Here is a 19,808-nt window from a genome sequence, read left to right on the forward strand (position 1 = left end):
ATCCTCAGAGAACCGTAGTTACTGTATATCCTTGTACAGTATTTGAATTCTGAATTGTTATTCGTGGTTGGCTGCCCATCGGGACAGGAAATAAAACTCCATAATAGAATGTCATTTTTTAAAAGTCTGAGCATTATGAGTTGCGGTAATATTGTATGACAAATTCATGTTTCTTTTTTGTCTAAAATGTTTTATTCTCCAGTAAAACTCATTTGCATTGTTGTCCCATATGGGGATTTGTACATCCGGTACATGATAAACATGCAGAAGAGAGGTCACCAGGCATGCTCTTTTTTCTTTTAATAACCCCATCCAACCTCCTCCTTTCTAATCCCATGAAGACAAAAGCAGTAGAAGCTAAACCTTCCAGAGTCGTGATAGGAAAGGCGGACAAGCAAATCCACCAACATACATCCTTTCACTCACTATGGATGTATTTAATTAATCCCATGTGGACTGGTCTTATTCAAATATTTTGTAAGACTGCTGCCTTGTTTTCTGGTGTGTGTGGTGGGCCCTGATTGAGGCAGCTGGGCTGTTTTAAACTGTCAATTATTACAGGTCTGGGTTTGTTTCTGCTAATGGTATCGTGCTGTAAAGAATCTGTATTCTGTGCAGGGTAAAAACAACCCTACTGGGTAAGGAATTAGGAGAGCATTAAAAGGGTATGAAGCAGCAGCAACAGCAGGCAGAGGAGGGGTGGGCGAGCAGGCAGGGAGTTGGGAGGCAGCTAGGTCCCCGATGCGACACCAGACAGCCGTGAGATTGGAGCTTGGATGTCTTCCACAGGCTGATGCCCACGTGGGCAAGTTCTCACAGTGCCAGGTGGAATTCTGAGAGGCAGTACGCTACTGTGGTCCTTTCCAATCCTCTTACTACACACCATTTTCGACCCAGGACAATCCCATGTTGGTGAATTAGAGGTCAAGTTGCCAGCATAATGACAATATTAGAGAACTCGCAGCTCGTGCTTAGTATGCGTCAGAACTTCTCTGGCATTGACTCATCCAATCCTCACTAAAACTCTATGAGCTAGCTGTTATTATTAATCCCTATTACATGCATGGAAACTGAGGCATGAGATGGTTAAGTAAAATGCCCAGTGTCACTCGGCTAGCAGACAGCACATTCAGGACTCAAACCACAGTCAGCATCAGCTGGGCTCAGAAATGACAGTTTTGACCGCTACATATCCAGGTTACCAAGGGCCTTGATTTCACCCCAGTCAAGACTTGAGCATTTAGGATGTTCCCTTCAGAAGTATGTCGTTCACCAAAGGACATGCCCTAGACTGGTCATAATAGCAGCACTACTGCATAATAACCCCAAAGTGGAAATCACCCACATGCCCATCAACAGGAGAAGGACAGATCAAGGCATATTCACACAGTGGGAGACTCAACAGTTATGAGAACAAGGAACTACAACTATTCATGGCCACATCGGTGAAGCTCATGAATAAGATGGTGAAAGAAAGATAACTGGCATGAAAAACACAACTGTATGTTTCCACAAAACAGACAAAACTGTGGGGTTAGATATCAGGATAGTGGTTACTCTTGGTGGGGGCTAGTGACTGGGAGGGGACACAAGTGGGCATTCTGGGGGTGGTCATGTTTTATTTTTTGACTGCTTGCTGGTCACACAGAGTATTCATTTTGTACAAATTCATCCAATTGATACAGGGCTATGTGTCCTTTTCTATATGTACATTTTATTTAATAAAGAGAAAAGAGATTTTTTTAAAACCATAACCAAAGAAGCATCTGGTAAAAGCCTCAGAATTGATTGTCAAAGCACCATTTGTAAGATAAATCCAGTTCCTCACCAGGAACTGACTTAGGGCCATGCTTTAAAAGACCTGGAGAATTTAAGGTGGTGGAAGTTTAATGAGAGTGGAAGGAAGTCCCTTTGATTGTAACCCTAAGGCTTCATTCCACACTGTGCGAAGCACTAACTAGCTGTGTGGCCTTGGTCAGGTAAGCTCACCTGGAGTAACATAATCTGTGCATTTTTTTTTAATCTGTCAAAAGTAAGAAGAAGAAAAAGGAACCACACAGGTGGTTTAGAGGCTCTAATAAGGTCAACTCCCTGGGAGAGGAGCTTTGACAGTTACAACAAGGAACACCAAGAGGAGAAACACTTGGACGAAACATTAAGCTCCATTACAAAGATTTGCCATAAGCAGCTAGTGACAAGACACTCCCCAGCTAGTTCCCTTTTGTTTTATTTATATTTTTTACATTTTCATTCTGGAGATTTATCTCATTTTTTCCTACCAGGTTTTAGAACATTGTTTTTCCAGCCTCCCTAAATTTTCATACTTAAAAACTGAAGACATTTCTCTTGTGGAATGCATTCTGGTTTTCTTATGCAAAGAATCACAGTTGGATATTTTATTTGGAAGTATTTCCATTTCACAGAGCATTCTGCCTTCTGAGTGTCGGATACTCATAGCTACAGCAGGAAAACATTTCAGAAGCAAATATCAGCCAGTGGTGCCCTCTCAGACCTTTCTGTGTGTCAAATATTTTGGCAAACCTTACCTAGATATTCAGTATGGTCTAAAGCAAGTAGCTGTTGAGATGTGGTGAGGGGAGAGAAGGTAGGCTTATTGGTCTTGAGAAATGGAAAATTTGTTCAATGAGTTTTCATAAATTGTCTATTTTAATTAAATTTACTGGGGTGACTTTGGTTAGCAAAATGATATAGGCTTCAAGTGTATGATTCTATAAACACCTGTATTTTGCATTGTGTGTTCACCACCCAGAGTCAGCTCTCCTTCCATCACCATATATTTGACCCCCTTTATCCTCTTCTACCTTCCTCCTCCCTTACCCTCTGGTAACCACTAAAGTGTGTCTATGTCTATGTCTATGTCTATGAGTTTTTGTTTGTCTTGTTCATTAGTTGCTTTCAGTTTTACATTCCACATGTGACTGAAGTCATATGGTTCTCAACTTTTTCTGTCTGACTTATTTCACGTAGCAAGATCCATCCATATTGTCCAAAATTGTCTACTTTACCATCAAAATCCTTATTAAAGGAGTGAGTATAAAAACTCCTTTTTATTTTTATGATAGATGATATTGCTTTGCAAACCTCCAGGATATCAGTCAAACCCTTAAGAACGCCAATATGAGATTCCTCCCTGCTTCACTTTCTAAATATTCTTATATCATAAATCTGGAGTTTTTCCTGATGTTTCCGTTTTGGCAATGACTGTTTAAGTAGAGACAAAGGTTTATGGCATGTACTGGAGTAAACAATTCTACAGGATTATTCTGAAACTTGGTAGTGAACTGAAGTATAACATAACAGTTGAAATTTGAAAACAGGTATATTTCTTAACTTGCATTTGTAATTCTTTTGTGAAAGATTTGAAATCAGAAGATATTAAGTTATAAGCTGTATTTTATCATTTTCAGCATGTTTCACAGTCATATAAAAGATGCTTTACAGATATAACGTGTGTGTGTGTGTGTGTACAAAAGTAGGATAAAGAAAGTCCTAGTTTGTTTTGTTTTGGTAAACTTTTAATTGGTTTAACAGATAGAGAAAATTACAAATTACACAATTTACAGGTTTACAACCCAGTGAATTTTCACAAAGTGAACCCACCATGTACTCAGCACTTAGCCCCTCCAAACCTCCTTCTCCACACCCCAACAATACTTTCCCTTCACCAAAAAATATTATCCTCACCTCTCACACGACAGAGCATTAGTTTCATCTGTGTTGAAGTTTTATATAAATGCAATCATGGATCACCTACTCTTCTGTACCCACCTAATTTTGCTCAACATTATGCTTGTGAGATTCATCTATGTTGCTGCGTGTAGCAATAGTCTATTTATTCTCATTGCTGTGTCAAAGTCCATCTTATGGATATGCCCTAATATGTTTACTCATTCTCCTATTCATGGACAAGTTGAGTTGTTTAAGTTTGGGGTCATTAGGAATAAAGATGCTGTGAACCTTTTTTTATATGCCTTTTGGTGGACAGCAGTATTCATTTCTCTTGGGTATACATGTAGGAATAGAATTTGGGTTATAGGGTATGTGTATGTTAAGTTTTAGTATCACTAAACAGTTTTCAAACAGTTGTACCAGTTAACACTCCCACCGGAATCCACTTGCCATTTTATTGCATTTCACAAACATCACAATACTCTATCATGTGTACAGGTGTATTGCTTCCTCATCCTGCCGACATTTTTACAATCTTGTGACTCATCATTCACTGTCTTTCCAGATCCAGACTCAATTTCTTGGGGATTAAATATCAAGTGAAGGTCAAGGTGTGTTAGTTATTTTACTATTGATTTACTTCTTACAGGGGGAGACAAGGAAGTGTAAAAACAAGTTTGGAATTATTTGTACTTTGTTCCAACTAGTGTCTCCTATATTCCATCCTCAATGGCCATTTAGAAACATACATACTGAAACTTAGTAGAGATGGTTTGTGTAAGGGGAAAGAGCATGATTTTGAAAAATAATCTATAGTGTGTTCTTTTCTTCTTAAGAATCAGATCATGGGTTTAAATGTTTAGCAGTAGAATCAAACTAATTTCTACTGATAGAGTTTGTTGGATATCAGAGATTCTTTGATTTTAAGCACCATTCAGATTAAATATATGGTGATGGAAGGAGAACTGACTCTGGGTAGTGAACACACAATGGGATTTATAGATGATGTAATGCAGAATTGCACACCTGAAATCTATGTAACTTTACTAACAATTGTCACCCCAATAAACTTTATTTTTTTTAGAAAAGCACCATTCAGGCTTCCTTACATTACTTGATGAGGGGGAGGATAACCAGAATAAAGCACCACCGAAGAGTAAACATTGATTGCTCTGAGTTGTTCCTCTACTGAAACAAAACTGTCTCTTCGGGGAAGTTTATTTTTAAGCAACAGATGAAAAGAAAGGTGGTGAGTGCATGGGAAAATAGGCAGAAGAAATCATCTTATATCAGTGAATCAGGAAAGAACAGGACTCAGACAAATGCAAGGAAGCTATGGTATATGAATGGATTCGGGGAGCTCAAAGCATCCCAAACTTGGCTAGCCAAAGAGATGTTTCTTCCTAGCCTTCCAGCCCTGCTGCACCTCTCACTGAACACTGTAGGAAGACAGGATTTGGGAACGGTTGCTCATGCTCAGTGCCCTGTCCCCTTCTTAGTGACACTCACACTGAAGCAGAACCTTAACACTACCCTGAGTGTCGAGGCTGGTGTTTGTTTCCTAGGGCAGCTGTAACAAAGTACCACAAATTGGGTGTCTTAAAACAACAGAAATTTATTCTCTTACAATTGTGGGGGTTCAATGTCCCGACCCACGGGACACTACACGAGGGACCCCAAAGCACCTAGAAGGGAGGAAAATGGGAGACACAAAGACCGGAGACAAGACAGGAGTTCTGATCAAGTCTCTCTTTATTGCAGCTCAATCAGGGGTTATATACATTTTTTTGCTGGGTGGAGGGGCATTAACGTAAGCAGGGTTGCCGCAGGCTAGCGGTCTTAAGCCATCTGGACACACCCTACAGAATGTGGGTGTTATCTAAAGACCCAAGTAACTTCCTCTATCTCATGCTTCGCAGTCATGTGATGGTGCCTTACAGGCACCCGCCCTCTACAGTTCAAAGTCCAAAATCAAAGTAGCAACAGGGCTATTCTCCTTGTGGGTAGAATCCATCATTGCCTCCTCCCAACTTCTTGTGGTGGCCTGATCTTCTTTGGCTTATGACAGCGTCACTCCAACCTGCCTCCATCACCACAGAGATATCTTCTCCCCGTGTTTCTGTTTTAAAGTGGCATTTCCTCTTCTTATAAGGAGAGAGTTCTTATTGGATTAGAGTCCACCCTAATGATCTCATTTTAACCTGATTACCTCTGCAAAGACCCTATTTCCAAGTAAGGTCTCATTCACAGTTATGGAGATTAGGACTGCAACATATCTTTTGGCAAGTGGGGACACAATTCAACCCATAATACCATCTATCTTGAGTTTAGTTCCCTAGGAGCAGAGCTTGAGATGAGGATTCTTGTTCTAGTGATTTATTGAGGGCATACTCTCAAGAAAAAGGGGAGAGAGGTGAGCAGCAGGGGCCAGGGAAAGCAACCAAACAAGAACACAGTCTCAGGTGAAGACTAGCTTCAGATGGCTCCCACAGGGAGAATCCATGGTCTGAATTCTACCACTGTCAGTTTCATCGTTAGGCTAGAGGACAAGCTACTTATACCACTGTAGCAGTCAGTCATTGGCCATGAGCTGCCCTGCGTATACCTCCTGGGCAAAGAGCTCTATTTGTTGAGGATAGTGCTTCAGAGAAGGGAGAACCTGTGCACATTAAGAAGCCAACCCTCACAGCACTGGGGCATCTGCATGGGGCACTAATATCAGCCACTCCACTGTCTTTAAACAGCTGGTTTGTAAGGGGGAAGGGCACAGATGTGTTTTCTCTCCTCCTTCTCTCCTCTCCACGCCCTTTCCCCCCCACACTGCCCACTGTCTATTGAGTTTATACATGAATGACTGAACACTACTGTGGCTGAACTAGATTTTTGCCTATTTCCCATCTAATAAATAACAGAATGGTAAGTATTCTTACATGTTAGGATTATATTGCCATAGTGGCCATAATAGCAACCTAAACTTGCTGTCTAATTAGTTCTGAAGGCAAGAGCTGCATATCAATGATTCTAAAACCAGCTTTGTCATTTGGGCTTAGCGGATCCCCCAAGTTTACCTGCCAGCTCCTTGCAGCAAATCAATCCATGTTTGACAGTGGCAGACACTGTCTTGCATCACATCTCCTCAGCCTACCCCCATGTCAGCTGCAGCTGAGGTGGACCACTCCTTTGTGAGCTCAGAGTCACACAGACAACATCTCACCTTCAAGAGCATGGTACGTTTGCTGCTTTAGTACCTTCTCTAAAGTGTCAGGAGAGCTCAGTTCAAATCCACAAGCACAGCCTGGAAATGCAGGACAGGGAACACCCCAACTAAAAGAGATAGGAGTTGGTGGTAGAGTCTCAGCCTTTTTTCCTTTCTGGACAATTCTGGGAGGAACTGTGTCCTTCTCAGAGCTGCCTGTGTAATCAACGCCCAGTTGCCTCCAGCATGGTCTCACTGTGCTAGTCTTCCCTCCATCCCCAGTTTACTCTCTCCGCTCCCTTATTCCTACTTCCTAGGCTCACCTGCTGGAGAAACCACCTGCATCCAAGTCCTGTCTCAGGCTCAGCTTTCCCAGAATCCCACAGTAAGACAGCTGCCTGGACACACATTTTACAGCAGTTTTCTTAGAAAAGTATAACACGCTTAAGCTCGATCAGCCATCAGTTGTGAGGAGTTTGAGTGTGGCTGACATTAGCACTGGGTTAGCCAGGCTTGATGGCATTAAAAATATGGCCTTGGTAGTCCAATTTTCTGTATGTGTCACACCAAACCCAAAATTCCTGGTTTTTGTTTTATTTTAAGTGAGGTAAATTTACATACAGTGAAATGCAGTTTAAGTGAATAATTCAATGAGTATTGATACATGTATACACTTATGTAACCAGCATCCCAGTCAAGATATAAAACACTTTCCATACCCCAAAGAGTCTCCTCATTCCCCTTCTAGGCTACCACAGATCTGATTTCTATTACTTTGGATTAGTTTTGTCTGTTCTTGAACTTGATGTAAACATATTAATACAATATGTATTCCTTGGTGTCTAGATTTTTTGCTCAACATAATGTTTTTGAGATTTATCCATTTTGTTGAAAGTGTCAATAGTTCATTCTGTTCAATGCTGAATAATACCTCATTGTATGAAATGAATATACAACAATTTGATTACTCTTTCACCTGTTGATAGGTATTTGATTTGTTTCTATTGGGGGACTATTATGAATAAAGCTGCTATGAATATTCATGTACAAATCTTTGTGAGGATATATATTTTCATTTCTCTTGGATTAATACCTAGGAGTGGATGACTGGTAGTTTAACTTTTAAAAGCTGTTTTCCAAATTATATAATTTTACATTCCCACGAGAGGTACAGGAAAGTTCAAGTTGTTCCACTTTCTTGCCAATATTTGGTTTTGTCAGTCTTTTTAAATTTTAATCTCATCAATGTAACCAAATTGCTTTTTCAGATCCTGTGATGGTTTGGATTATTGTTTATGGTGAATAATATTGACTCCCCCATCATGCTGAACACTTCCCCACCCTACTGACATTGGGCTTCACCACATGACTTGGTTCGGCAAATGAAAGATTAATGGACATGATAGAAGCAAAAGTGTGTAAAGTCCTTGTGCAGTGAGCCTTGCCTTTTAACACTTCCGCCAATGCCATAAGAACATGTCCTAGGTAATCCACTGATCCAATAAGGAGAGGAGATGTGGATAAGAGCTAGATCCAATCTTCCACTTAGAGCTAAAACACAGGAGAGACCAGCCATCTTGGACATTTTGAGAATAAATCATTGTTTTAGGCCAATGGGTTACGAAATAATTTGTTACACAGAATTACTCTGGCAGTGACTGATTGCCACAGACAGGTGTCTTGTCAAACTTGTCAAGCTACCTAGAAGCATAGCTCAGCTATGCTCTCAGCTAACTGACTGCTAAAGTCTGTATTTAACCAACATATGAATAGCTGCATTCTAACTATTCCAGGCAACCTTGAACTTCTTGCCTCTCAATATTTATCAAAAGCTTGATTAATAGAAACAATATTTACAGAGGATTGACTGAAAGTTTTGCCACCCATCCATTGCCCAACTTCTCTAAAATGTCCCTCTGCATTAATCCCAAGTGGAAGAGAGCTGTGCCCTAGAAATGAATTGTTTTTATTCTCCCAGCACGGCTTCTACTAGGTTGTACTTTGGCATTACTCCATAAATCTATCTTGGAGGATATCACTATCAGAAAACTTTCCTGATAGTTGTGCTTGTGTTTGCTGTAAGGACATTGTTGGGATATTCTCTGAAATGGGAAACTCTTTCTAGTTTCAGTACCAGAGACAATTGGAATCTCCTAAAGAACTCTTGAGTTTTTATTACACTGTACATCATGTGACTGGTCAAGTTTCTTTCTTTGCATTGACCAACACAAAATTCAGATTAAATTTGTGGCCCACTATTTAATCTTTGAGCATGCAATTTTAAAACGATCTTTCCTTCTGGGTATTCTGTAATGTTCTCACTTAAGTAATTTAAAATTTTATTTAGTCTTCTTTTTGTGTATGAGGTTTGGTTGGGATTTGCTTGCTGAATGTAGTCGTAGTCATCTCTAGTTCTACCATTCACCCAACTGGCTGGTTTCATTATGGGGTCCTCCTACTCTCATCAGCTCCACCTTCACGTTCCATCACTTTGTCTTCTTTAGTTCAGCAAACATGTTCTCAGCACACATAATGTACCAACTCTGTCCTAGGCACTGAGAAAAAAATATGAACTCAATTGGTTCTTGCCCTCAAGACCCTTAAAATCTATTGTGGTGATCAGACAGGGATGGGTTACCTACATCTCTGTCCTCAACTATAAATTTAGAATAACAAGAGTACCTGCATCATGTACTATTGAGAGGATCAAGTTAGAATGACATAGATGGAGTGTTTGGGCCTCAGAAAGTGCTCAGTGAGTTTTATTATTATAATGTATATTGCTGTATTCTTATTTCTACACTTGATCTTAGCCAAAAGGCCGAGAAGCGATGTATTCTTATTTCTTTACTATTTTGGCATCATCTTATCTACTATTACTGTCCCTAATTTCTTATCACACCAAACTGCTCCTCAATGCTCCTGAATGCTTTTGCTAGAGTAATCTTTAAAACATAACTATATATATATATATGTGTGTGTGTGTGTGTGTGTGTGTGTATGTATGTATATATATGTATATGTATATATATACACGTATATGTATATACATATACGTGTATATATATATATATAGAGAGAGAGAGAGACATATACGTACGAAGAATGACAATTAAGTTTGCGAACTCATCCTAGAAAAAGTGCTACATACCTTATTGCTGAATATCACCGTGATGACCTTCAAAGTACTCCCCTGGGGAAGCTACACATCCACACCAGAGCCTAGTCCACCCTTCAAAGCAATTTTGGAATTTTTTTCTGGAATGGCTATCAAAGCTGTCATTATATTACCCTTGATGTCCTGAATGTCATCAAAATGTCTTCCTTTCAATATTTCCTTTATTTTCAGGTAAAGAAAGAAGTCATTAGGGACCAGATTAGGTGAGTAGGGAGGGTGTTCCAGTACAGGTATTTGTTTACTGGCTAAAAACTCCCTCACAGACAGTGCTATGTGAGCTGGTGCATTGACCTGATGCAAGAGCCATGAATTGTTGGTGAAAAGTTCAGGTCATTTTCATCTAAGTTTTTCACGCAAGCTTTTCAGCACTTCCAAATAGTAAATGTGGTTAACTGTTTGTCCAGTTGGTACAAATTCATAATGATTAATCCCTCTGATATCACAAAAAGCTTAGCAACATTTTGACTCTTGATTTGGACTGACAGAACTTTTTTGGTTGTGGAGAATTGGCTGACTTCTATTGTGCACTTTGATACTTTGTTTCAGGGTCATATTGGTACACGCGTGTTTCATCACCAGTGATAACACGGCCCAAAACATCATCTTGCCTCTTCAAAGGTCTTGGCAAACTTTGACTTTCCTCTGCTTTTGTTCATCGGTGAGCTCCTTCAGTACCACTTTTGCACATACTTTTCTCATGCCAAGATTTTCAGTTAAGATTTTCCTAAATGTTTCACTATATTCACTATTGATGTTTACTTGGTCTGGTATGCTTCACACAGTCAGCCGACGATTTTGACCCACAATTCGACAAATTTTTGCAATGTTTTCACCTGTTGTGCTCATTATTGGCTGCCCTGACCTCTCTTCATCAATGATGCGTTCTCTCCCCTCAGAAAGAACGTTTAATCCATTTATACACTGCCATTTTCTTCATGGCATTATCCCCATAAACTTGGACTAACATGTCCCTGATTTCTTTCCCACTCTTGCAAAATTTAACAAGAAATTTAATGTTTGTTTGTTGCTCTAATTCAAGCTCAGACATTCTTGCAATGGTACACAAAAACACACAACAACAATAATGAACACCACTCAGCAAGAAACCACCACATGTTGACATGAACACAGCTGTGAGAGACACTGATATACCAAGATTATGAAACCTTACTGAGCTGTTTGTACAGTGCTGCCAATATAAGTACACGATAGCAAGTTTGTGAAGATAATTGTCAGACCTCATATACTTAGGAAAATGTGTAATACACAGACAAACAAGTAGAAGTAGATTTTAAAAAATCATTCCCTTACTCTTTAACATCTTGGTGAGTTTATTCCCAGACTTGTCATCACATGTGTATGGTTCAATTTAGAAGAGGAATTTACAGTTGGTGGTCTGAAGCCAGATTGTCCAGATTGGAATTCCACTTACACCACTTACCTTTAATAAAGTATTTCATCTTTATCTGCCACTGGGTCCTCAGCTTTAAAATGGTGTCTAACAAGGTATTCAAGTGGATCTCAGCCCAAGACAATCAATGCTCATTTCAAAAGAGCCTGAAGACCATGATGTAGGTTTTGCAAAAAAGGCAGTTGACACTGGTTGTGAGACTCTTAATTGTTCACCCGTGGAAGTGGAATAAAAGGGTTGGAAGGTACTGGAGAAGGAAGGAGAAATATTTTAGAAGAGTAGTTGCTGCTCTGAGTCTTGCACTCTCACAGTGGAGAAAGAGTTGCGTGTTCTCCTGTGCTCCTCAAGTCAAGGGAACAGCCTTTATAGAGCAATCAGAAGGCATAATGAGTGTCCTGCAGTTGTGGAGATATAGTGGACTAATCTGACCTGAGCCTGACACCCTAAAGGGCAAGGGACAAATTAGCTATTCTTATGGAACAAGCAAACCGAGGTGGCTGCACTGGGGACCTTCATTCCCAGAGTTTGGAAGGACAAAGGGTGCATGAGTGTTTCTCAAAGATAATCCATGAAAGAGAGTCTTCATGGGATCATCTTAGAAGCTCTCTGAGAGTCATCTAGAGAAGCAAAAAGATCACAGCTGAAAAAAGGTGGAAGTACCACTAAATGCCTTTTGGTTGAGAAAGGAGACATAAGTGACCATCTGAAGAGAGATACTTTCATCAGCAATAAGGAACCAAAGGCAGCAGATTCCTTGGGAAGTGGGAGAACCCACCAACATTGTCTGTGAGGAAAAGGGTCAGCTTTAAACATCTGCTGACCCAGAGAGTGCCAACGCCAGCTCTCCACATTATCCAGTGATCAAGTAACAACTTTCCTGTCTCTTTCACCCATTCCTCCCCGATCAACTCTTTCCACGTACTCCCAGGATCTCACTCTCCTAGGCTGGAAGAGAAATAACTAACCATGAATCTTGTGTAAAGTATTGATTATATTCTGGGCTAGACATATTAATTATTGACTAGATGGCATTCTGTTAAATGAAAGTGGCCAGAAAATGCATAAGACATCCTAATTTTCTTCTATGGACAAGAGGAGAATGAGCCCAAAGGAATAAAAATCAAAGGGCAGTGGCACAAATGAAGCTACTTTAGGATTACATACTACAAGCCATGCTTTATTCACCCAGTTGGTTACATCTACTTCATGGGTTTGTCATGATCAATAAATAACCTAATGCATATAGAACACCTAGAACAGTGCCTGGTAAAATGATAATGCCGACAATTATATTTGTGGTTTAATTATATCTATGAAAGTTTTAAGTTTAAAGTTCACATATAGTTAAACTGTATAGTTTTAATAAAAATAGAATATAATTACAACCCATGTCATTAAACATTTTTGAAAGACAAATTTTTTTTGATGCTTACGAATATTCCATCCCACAGTGATATAACATCATATCAAATCATTTGGCTGATCCTAGGCAATTAAAAAATCATTGTGTTCTGTATGTCCTTTTTAGAAAAATGTCTCCTCAAGTTCTCTGCCCATTTTTTAATTGGGTTGTTTGTTTTTTTGGAGTTGAGTTGAGTAAGTTTTTTATAGATTTGTGATTAATCCCTTATCAGATATATCATTGGCAAATATCTTTTCCCATTCAGTAGAAGACATATGAAGAAATGCTCAACCTCACTAACCATCAGAGAAATGCAAATAAAAACCACAATGAGATACCACCTCACCCCAGTCAAAATGGCTATCATCAATAAATCAACAAACAACAAATGCTGGCGTGGATGTGGAGAAAAGGGAACGCTAGTGCACTGTTGGTGGGATTGCAGATTAGTGCAGCCACTATGGAAAACAGTATGGAGGTATCTCAGGAATCTGAAAATGGAACTACCCTATGATCCAGTAATTCCACTCCTAGGCATCTACCCGGAGAAATCCAAAACTCCAATTCAAAAATCAGTATGCACTCCTATGTTTATTGCAGCACTATACACAATAGCTAAGACATGGAAACAACCGAAATGCCCATCGGTAGATGACTGGATTAAGAAGCTGTGGTACATTTATACAATGGAGTATTACGCAGCCATAAAGAAGAAAGAAATCTTATCATTTGCAACAACATGGATGGATCTAGAGAACATTATGTTAAGTGAAATAAGTCAGAAAGAGAAAGACAAGTACCATATGATCTCACTTACATGCGGAATCTAAAGAAAAGAATATGAGAATGAACTGATCAGAGACAGTTTTGAGGACACAAAGCAAAAACCGAGAGTTGTTAGATGGGTGGGGGCAGGGGGGGTTGGGGATAAGGGGAAAGGTGAAGGGATTAGGAAGCAGCTGGTAACCACAAGATGGCCTCAGGGTTTTCTGAAAATTAATTTGGGGAACTTATTCAATAATTTTGTAAAGATTTTGATGGGTATCCGATGGACATGCGTCCTATTTGGGAGACCACCTCAGAGATAATGTGGATGCCTGACCATGGCATTGTACACCAGAAGCTAAACATTAATGAATGCCAACTATAATTTTATATATATAATGTGATGGGTCGGTGTGAGGTCAGAGGGATAATGGATGGGGGGAGAGGGGTTCACAGTGTGAGGGATATAAATGATGAACGTCTAAGTATTACCTTGTCTTGTACACCTGAAACTAATAAAAAAAAATCATTGTGTTAAAATACAGCTCAGTCTAACAACATTCTTCCTTTCTGGTCTTAAGTCCCTCTACATTGTGTCATCTTTCAATTAAATCAGGATTTTCGCTTTATCCCAAAAAGAACAGTAACTTTAGCATCTTCATTTGTTTCTCACACAATTAATAACTGTCTTATTCATTAACTCTTTTTAAAATTCTACCCATCCTTCAAGCCAAGTTTAAATGCCTTGACTTGCAAGAAGCCTCCCTTGATTTCTTTCCTCTCCTTTCCCTACTTCCAAATGGAAATACTTGGTTTGCCATCTGCCATCGTAGAACTTGGCACTTTCCGTGGTACCATTTATTTTCAGTTTTCTGAGATCATTACTTAAATGTGTGTCTAATCTCCTTATCTAGATAATAAGTAACCTGAAGGCAGAGAATGTCCTTTTTCTTTGTAATACACATTTATTCACCAATATTTGAACAAACATACTAGATACCAGAAATTATGCAGGGTGAAAGACTATTAAATAAGACATAAGCTCTATCACTAAGGATGACCTTATCTGGTATGGAAAATAGACGCTGTGGTAAGTTGTATTATTTTTTCCAAATGTGTGCTTTCCCTCACTGTAAGAGGATTACAAGTATATCCACTGACATTAGGCTTGACTTATTGACTTATTGGTGTATCAGTTTGGTTTTGCAACGTAACAAATACCTCCAAATCTTAGTGGCTTAAAATTACAGTCATGTATTAATTCACGATTCTGTGTGTTGGTGACCTGAGCTAAACTCAACTATGTGATTCTTCGGCTGCTCCTGCCTGGGTCCACTTGTGTGATTGCAATCAGCTGGGGGCTCAACTGTGATAGGTGGTCTAGGATGGTCTCACGCACAGAACAGAAGGTTGGCAGGCCATTGGCAAAGTTTCCTTGGATATCTTCCATGTGCCTTTCCAACAGGTTCCTTCAAGGTGATTTATACGGTAGGCAAAGGGTTCCAGGAGCAACACAAGAAGACACGCCTTAACACACTTTTCAAACCTCTGCTCACATCACTAAGAATGGAAGTTTGTCTGACAACAGTAGAAACAAAATTAATGGTCATAATGTGCCAATTTAAACTGAAGTTATAAGAGAGCAGAAGCTATGAATAGGCAGAAACTAATGAGATTGAGAAAAATAGAAAATAAACAAGCAGAAACAACTAACAAGAGAAAAACAGAGGAGAGAAAAAGAGAAGAGCTGGGATTCCAAGAGAGTTCAAGGACTCCTGGCAGCTTTTGGTATCATTCCCAGTTCAACTTTACATTATAATAAATTACAATAAATCCCCTTGTTCCTAATTCACTCAAGTAAACCTCTGTTCCTTATAACCAAAGAGATTTGCTAGAACAAGAAATAGTGCCAGGAGTGGGATTGCATGCAACCAGACACTCATAAGAAATGCAAGGTGTTTGGAATAGGCAATCAGGGCAATTAGAAAGTCTTCAAAATTTTGGTTAGAAGGCTAAGATTCCATTTTAAATAACAGTACAGTGGTACATTAAGCCACTATTTATGGTTTCTTATAACCCAGGCCACCTCTCCAGTGAGGTTTGGGGAGTTTGGGTAGCCACAGAGCAGTTTAAAGGGATTGATTATACAGAGCTGCAGGTATCAGATGAGTGCTCAAAACAGCAGTGAGTGATTTCCAGTAGCTGAAGAATGATCTCTGTATCTGGGTTGTACAGCTGTAAGCAGACCTTTGGGAACACAGTGCAACCCTACTGAACCCTTCCCACTTAGAGCTGACACAATGAGTCTACTGAAAAACAAGTCTGAATATAACCATATACACTGCTGAATTGCAGCATGGACCAAATTTCCAATATTAACATTTTCTATGACCTAGGTTAAGTATCTAACAGGTAACGACTGAGACTTTGCCAATATGTATGGGGATATCTGGAAGATTTGGAGATTTCTGCACCCTACTTTCCTTCTGAACACTTTCCACTTTTAGCCCCTCTACCCCCATCCCCTCATACAAGTTTCTCTCTCTTCATTAAGAATGGATAGTAGACAATGTTAAGTACTTCTCCCAGGTACCCTCAGAATCACCTTTTACTATTTTTGTGGGTCCCTGGCTTAGATGTACTTTTCCTTACAAGAAGCTACACCCATGTTTCTTCCTCAGAGAACTACCCTCGGGCTACTGGAGGCTGCTTTATGGAGTGTCTGCAAGTGGATCTTAGCTTGTGCATCAAATTCCAATATGTGGGGTTTTTTTGTTTTTTGTTTTTTGGGTGTTTTTCCCCCCATCACAAGTAATTCTCTGACACTAGCTGGGTATCCCACAATCAAACACAAATTTGACACTATCTACCTGGGGTGTAAGTCAGACTTAGAGGTTAAGGGCTCAGTCCTATAAAACTTCCCCCACTCCACCCCACACACCCTTCAGATGCCAGTCGCAAGTCCAAGTTGTTATCTGTGCTTCCACCGACTGACTATAGAGGTCACTGAGGGCTGAAAGGTCCAACCTTTTCATCACATGGTTGGTTCCACTGGCAATCAGTCCCTATCCTTAGGTGCAGTCCAAAAGTGACCTCATTAACGTAACAGAAGACACATTAATCACTTAGGAAATTCCAAAGGTTTAAGAGCTCTGTGCCAGAAATCGGAATGAAGACCAAGTATGTATTTCTTATTATAAATTACCATATCACAGTACTCTCTGCAGGACTTTGCCTGAGCAGCACCTTGGGAGTTTTGTCTCCATCCTCATCCTGCGTCTCCTACTCCCTTATTAGTTCTCCCAGGAACACTTTACTAATAAATTATTTGTACACAAGTATTTATTTCAGGGTCACCTTCTAAGAAAACAGATATAAGGCAGAATAAAATGGGTACAGAAGCAAGCAGTGTGTGCAATAGTTGCTAAGTAAGGGAAATTTTTGTAAGGGGTAGCTCTCAAATATGCTTATCGAATATGGAGGGTATGTTCAGTGGCCTGGTGTGGAGAGTGGGAGTGAAGAATGTGATAAGATGTAGTCACTGGTTTGGCCTTGGATGAAAAGAATGCAGCCCCAGAAGTGCTTTAGTTCTTGACATGTTTCACGTTCAGTTCCAGTACAAGCACTTCTAGAACTAGCTGCCTCCTTTCACTCCCTCAGATTTTAGTTTTCCATTCAGGTAATAAAGGATCCTAACTACAACACTAGCACCTACATGAAACATGGATCAGAAAGAGACCCAGAACAATATCCTGTTCATGGGAAATGACTTGTTAATTTTTTTTTGAAGTCACTACATTTTTTGGTTATAAAATTCCATAATTCCACAAATGGATGATTTACAGGAGGTTGAGCAGACAAAACTTTAAGGGATCCAGACTCACCACCTTTTCGGGAATATTCATAGTTGTGGATCATTGGCCTGGCTTATAAAGGTAAAGTCTATGTTTGGTGTCACAAACCATTTTTCCAGGATCCCCAAAATTTTAAGACAAAAAAGGAAAAATGAGAGGTGGGGGTATTTTCTGTAGCTTTGCACTATTTTAAAACTTACCTCACAATAACTGGAAGGAATCAACAGCAGATTAGATGAAGCTGAGGATTGAATCCGTGATTTAGAAGGCAAGATAGTAGAAAATACCCAATCGGAACAACAAAAAGAAAAAAGAATTTTAAAAAATGAAGATTGTTTAAGGGACATTTGGGACAATTTCAAGTGTAAACATTCACATCATAGGAGTACTAAAAGGAGAACAGAGGGATCATTATTTGAAGAAATAATGACTGATAACTTCTCTAAACTGGTGGAGGAAATAGACATACAAACCTAGGAAGTACAGAGTCTCAAATAAGGTGAACCCAAATAGGCCCACACCAAAACACATTATAATTAGAATGGCAAAGGTTAAAGACAAAAAGAGAATCCTAAAAGCAGCAAGAGAAAGACAACTACTCACTCACAAGAGAGCTCCCATAAGATTATCAGCTGATTTCTCAACAGAAACTCTGCAGGCCAGAAGGGAGTGGCAGGAAATATTCAAAGTGATGAAAAATAAGGGCCTACAACCAAGATTATTACACCCAGCAAGGCTATTATTTAAAATTGAAGGATAGATAGCCTCCCTGACAAGAAAAAGCTTCAGGAATTCATTACCACCAAGCCAGTACTACAAGAAATGTTAAAAGGACTTTTTTGTTTGTTTGTTTGTTTGTTTGCCCCCCCTCCCCGCACACCCTCCAGCCCACCCGGTTTTCAAGCCATTGTTTCTCAGTCTAGTTGTAGTGTGCAACTCCCGGGCCCAAGCTGGTATTATGAGCCTTGCCTCCACCCAGCTGAGGCAGTCTGTCACAGGTTGTTGGTCAGCTGCTCACAGCAGCTCACCACAGCTCTCATCGGCTGCCAGCTGCTCATGGCTGCTGGCCACTCATGGCTGCTGGCCAGCACGACCACCCAGCCATAGCACACAGCAGCCCATGGCAGCTTACAGCAGTCCATAGCAGCACACAGCAGATCACACTGTTCCAGCTGTTCATGGCAGCCCAGCTCCAGGGAGAGCCGTTGTTCACAGTCTTACTTGTAGAGGGCACAGTTCACTGGCGCATGTGGGAATCTAACTGGTGGCCTTCAGTGTTAGGAGCACGCTGCTTCAACACCTTGAGCCATTGGGTTGCCCCAAAAGGACTTTTTAAAGCAGAAGATAGGAGAAAACAAACAAACCAACAAAGATCAAAAATATGAATAACAAAATGGCAATAACTACTATATATCTATCAGTAATCAATTTAAATGTAAATGTATTAAATGTTCCAATCAAAAGACACAGGGTAGCTGAATGGATAAGAAAACAAGACTATGTATATGGTCTCTCTGTCTACAAGAGTCCTTCCTCAGATCAAAAGACACACAGACTAAAAGTAAAGGGATGGAAAAAGATATTTCATGCAAATGGAAATGAGAAAATAATCTCAGGTAACAATACTTATGTCATACAAAATAGACATTAAAATGAAGACTATAGTAAGAGACAAAGAAGGACATTACATAAAAATAAAGAGATCAATCCAAGAAGAGGACATCACCCTAGTAAACATTTATGCACCCAACACAGGAGTATATAATATATATAAAACAAATATTGACTGACATAGAAGCAGAGATCAACAGTAACACAATCATAGTAGTGGACTTTAACACCCCACTGACACCCATGGACAGATCTTCCAGACAGAAAGTCAACATAGAAACAGTGGCCTTAAATAACACACTAGACCAGATAGATTTAATTGATATTTTTAGAGCATATCACCCCAAAGCAGTAGAATATACATTCTTTTCAAGTGCATATGGAACATTTCCAATATAGACCACATGTTAGGCCACAAAATAAGTCTTAATAAATTTATGAAGATTGAAATCATAACAAGGATCTTTGACCACAATGGTATGAAACTAGAAATCAATTTCAAGAAAAATAATTTAAAAATACACAAACACAAGGAGACTAAATAATATGCTACGAAATAATTAATAGGTCAACAATGAGATCAAGGAAGAAATCAAAGGATACCTTCAGACAAACAAAAATGAAAATATAATGACCCCAAATCTATGGGACACAGCAAAAGCAGTCCTAGGAGGGAAATTCATAGCAATGCAGACCTACTC

The sequence above is a fragment of the Rhinolophus hipposideros genome, assembly GCF_964194185.1.
Source record: "Rhinolophus hipposideros genome assembly, chromosome: 22".
Classification (NCBI taxonomy): domain Eukaryota; kingdom Metazoa; phylum Chordata; class Mammalia; order Chiroptera; family Rhinolophidae; genus Rhinolophus; species Rhinolophus hipposideros.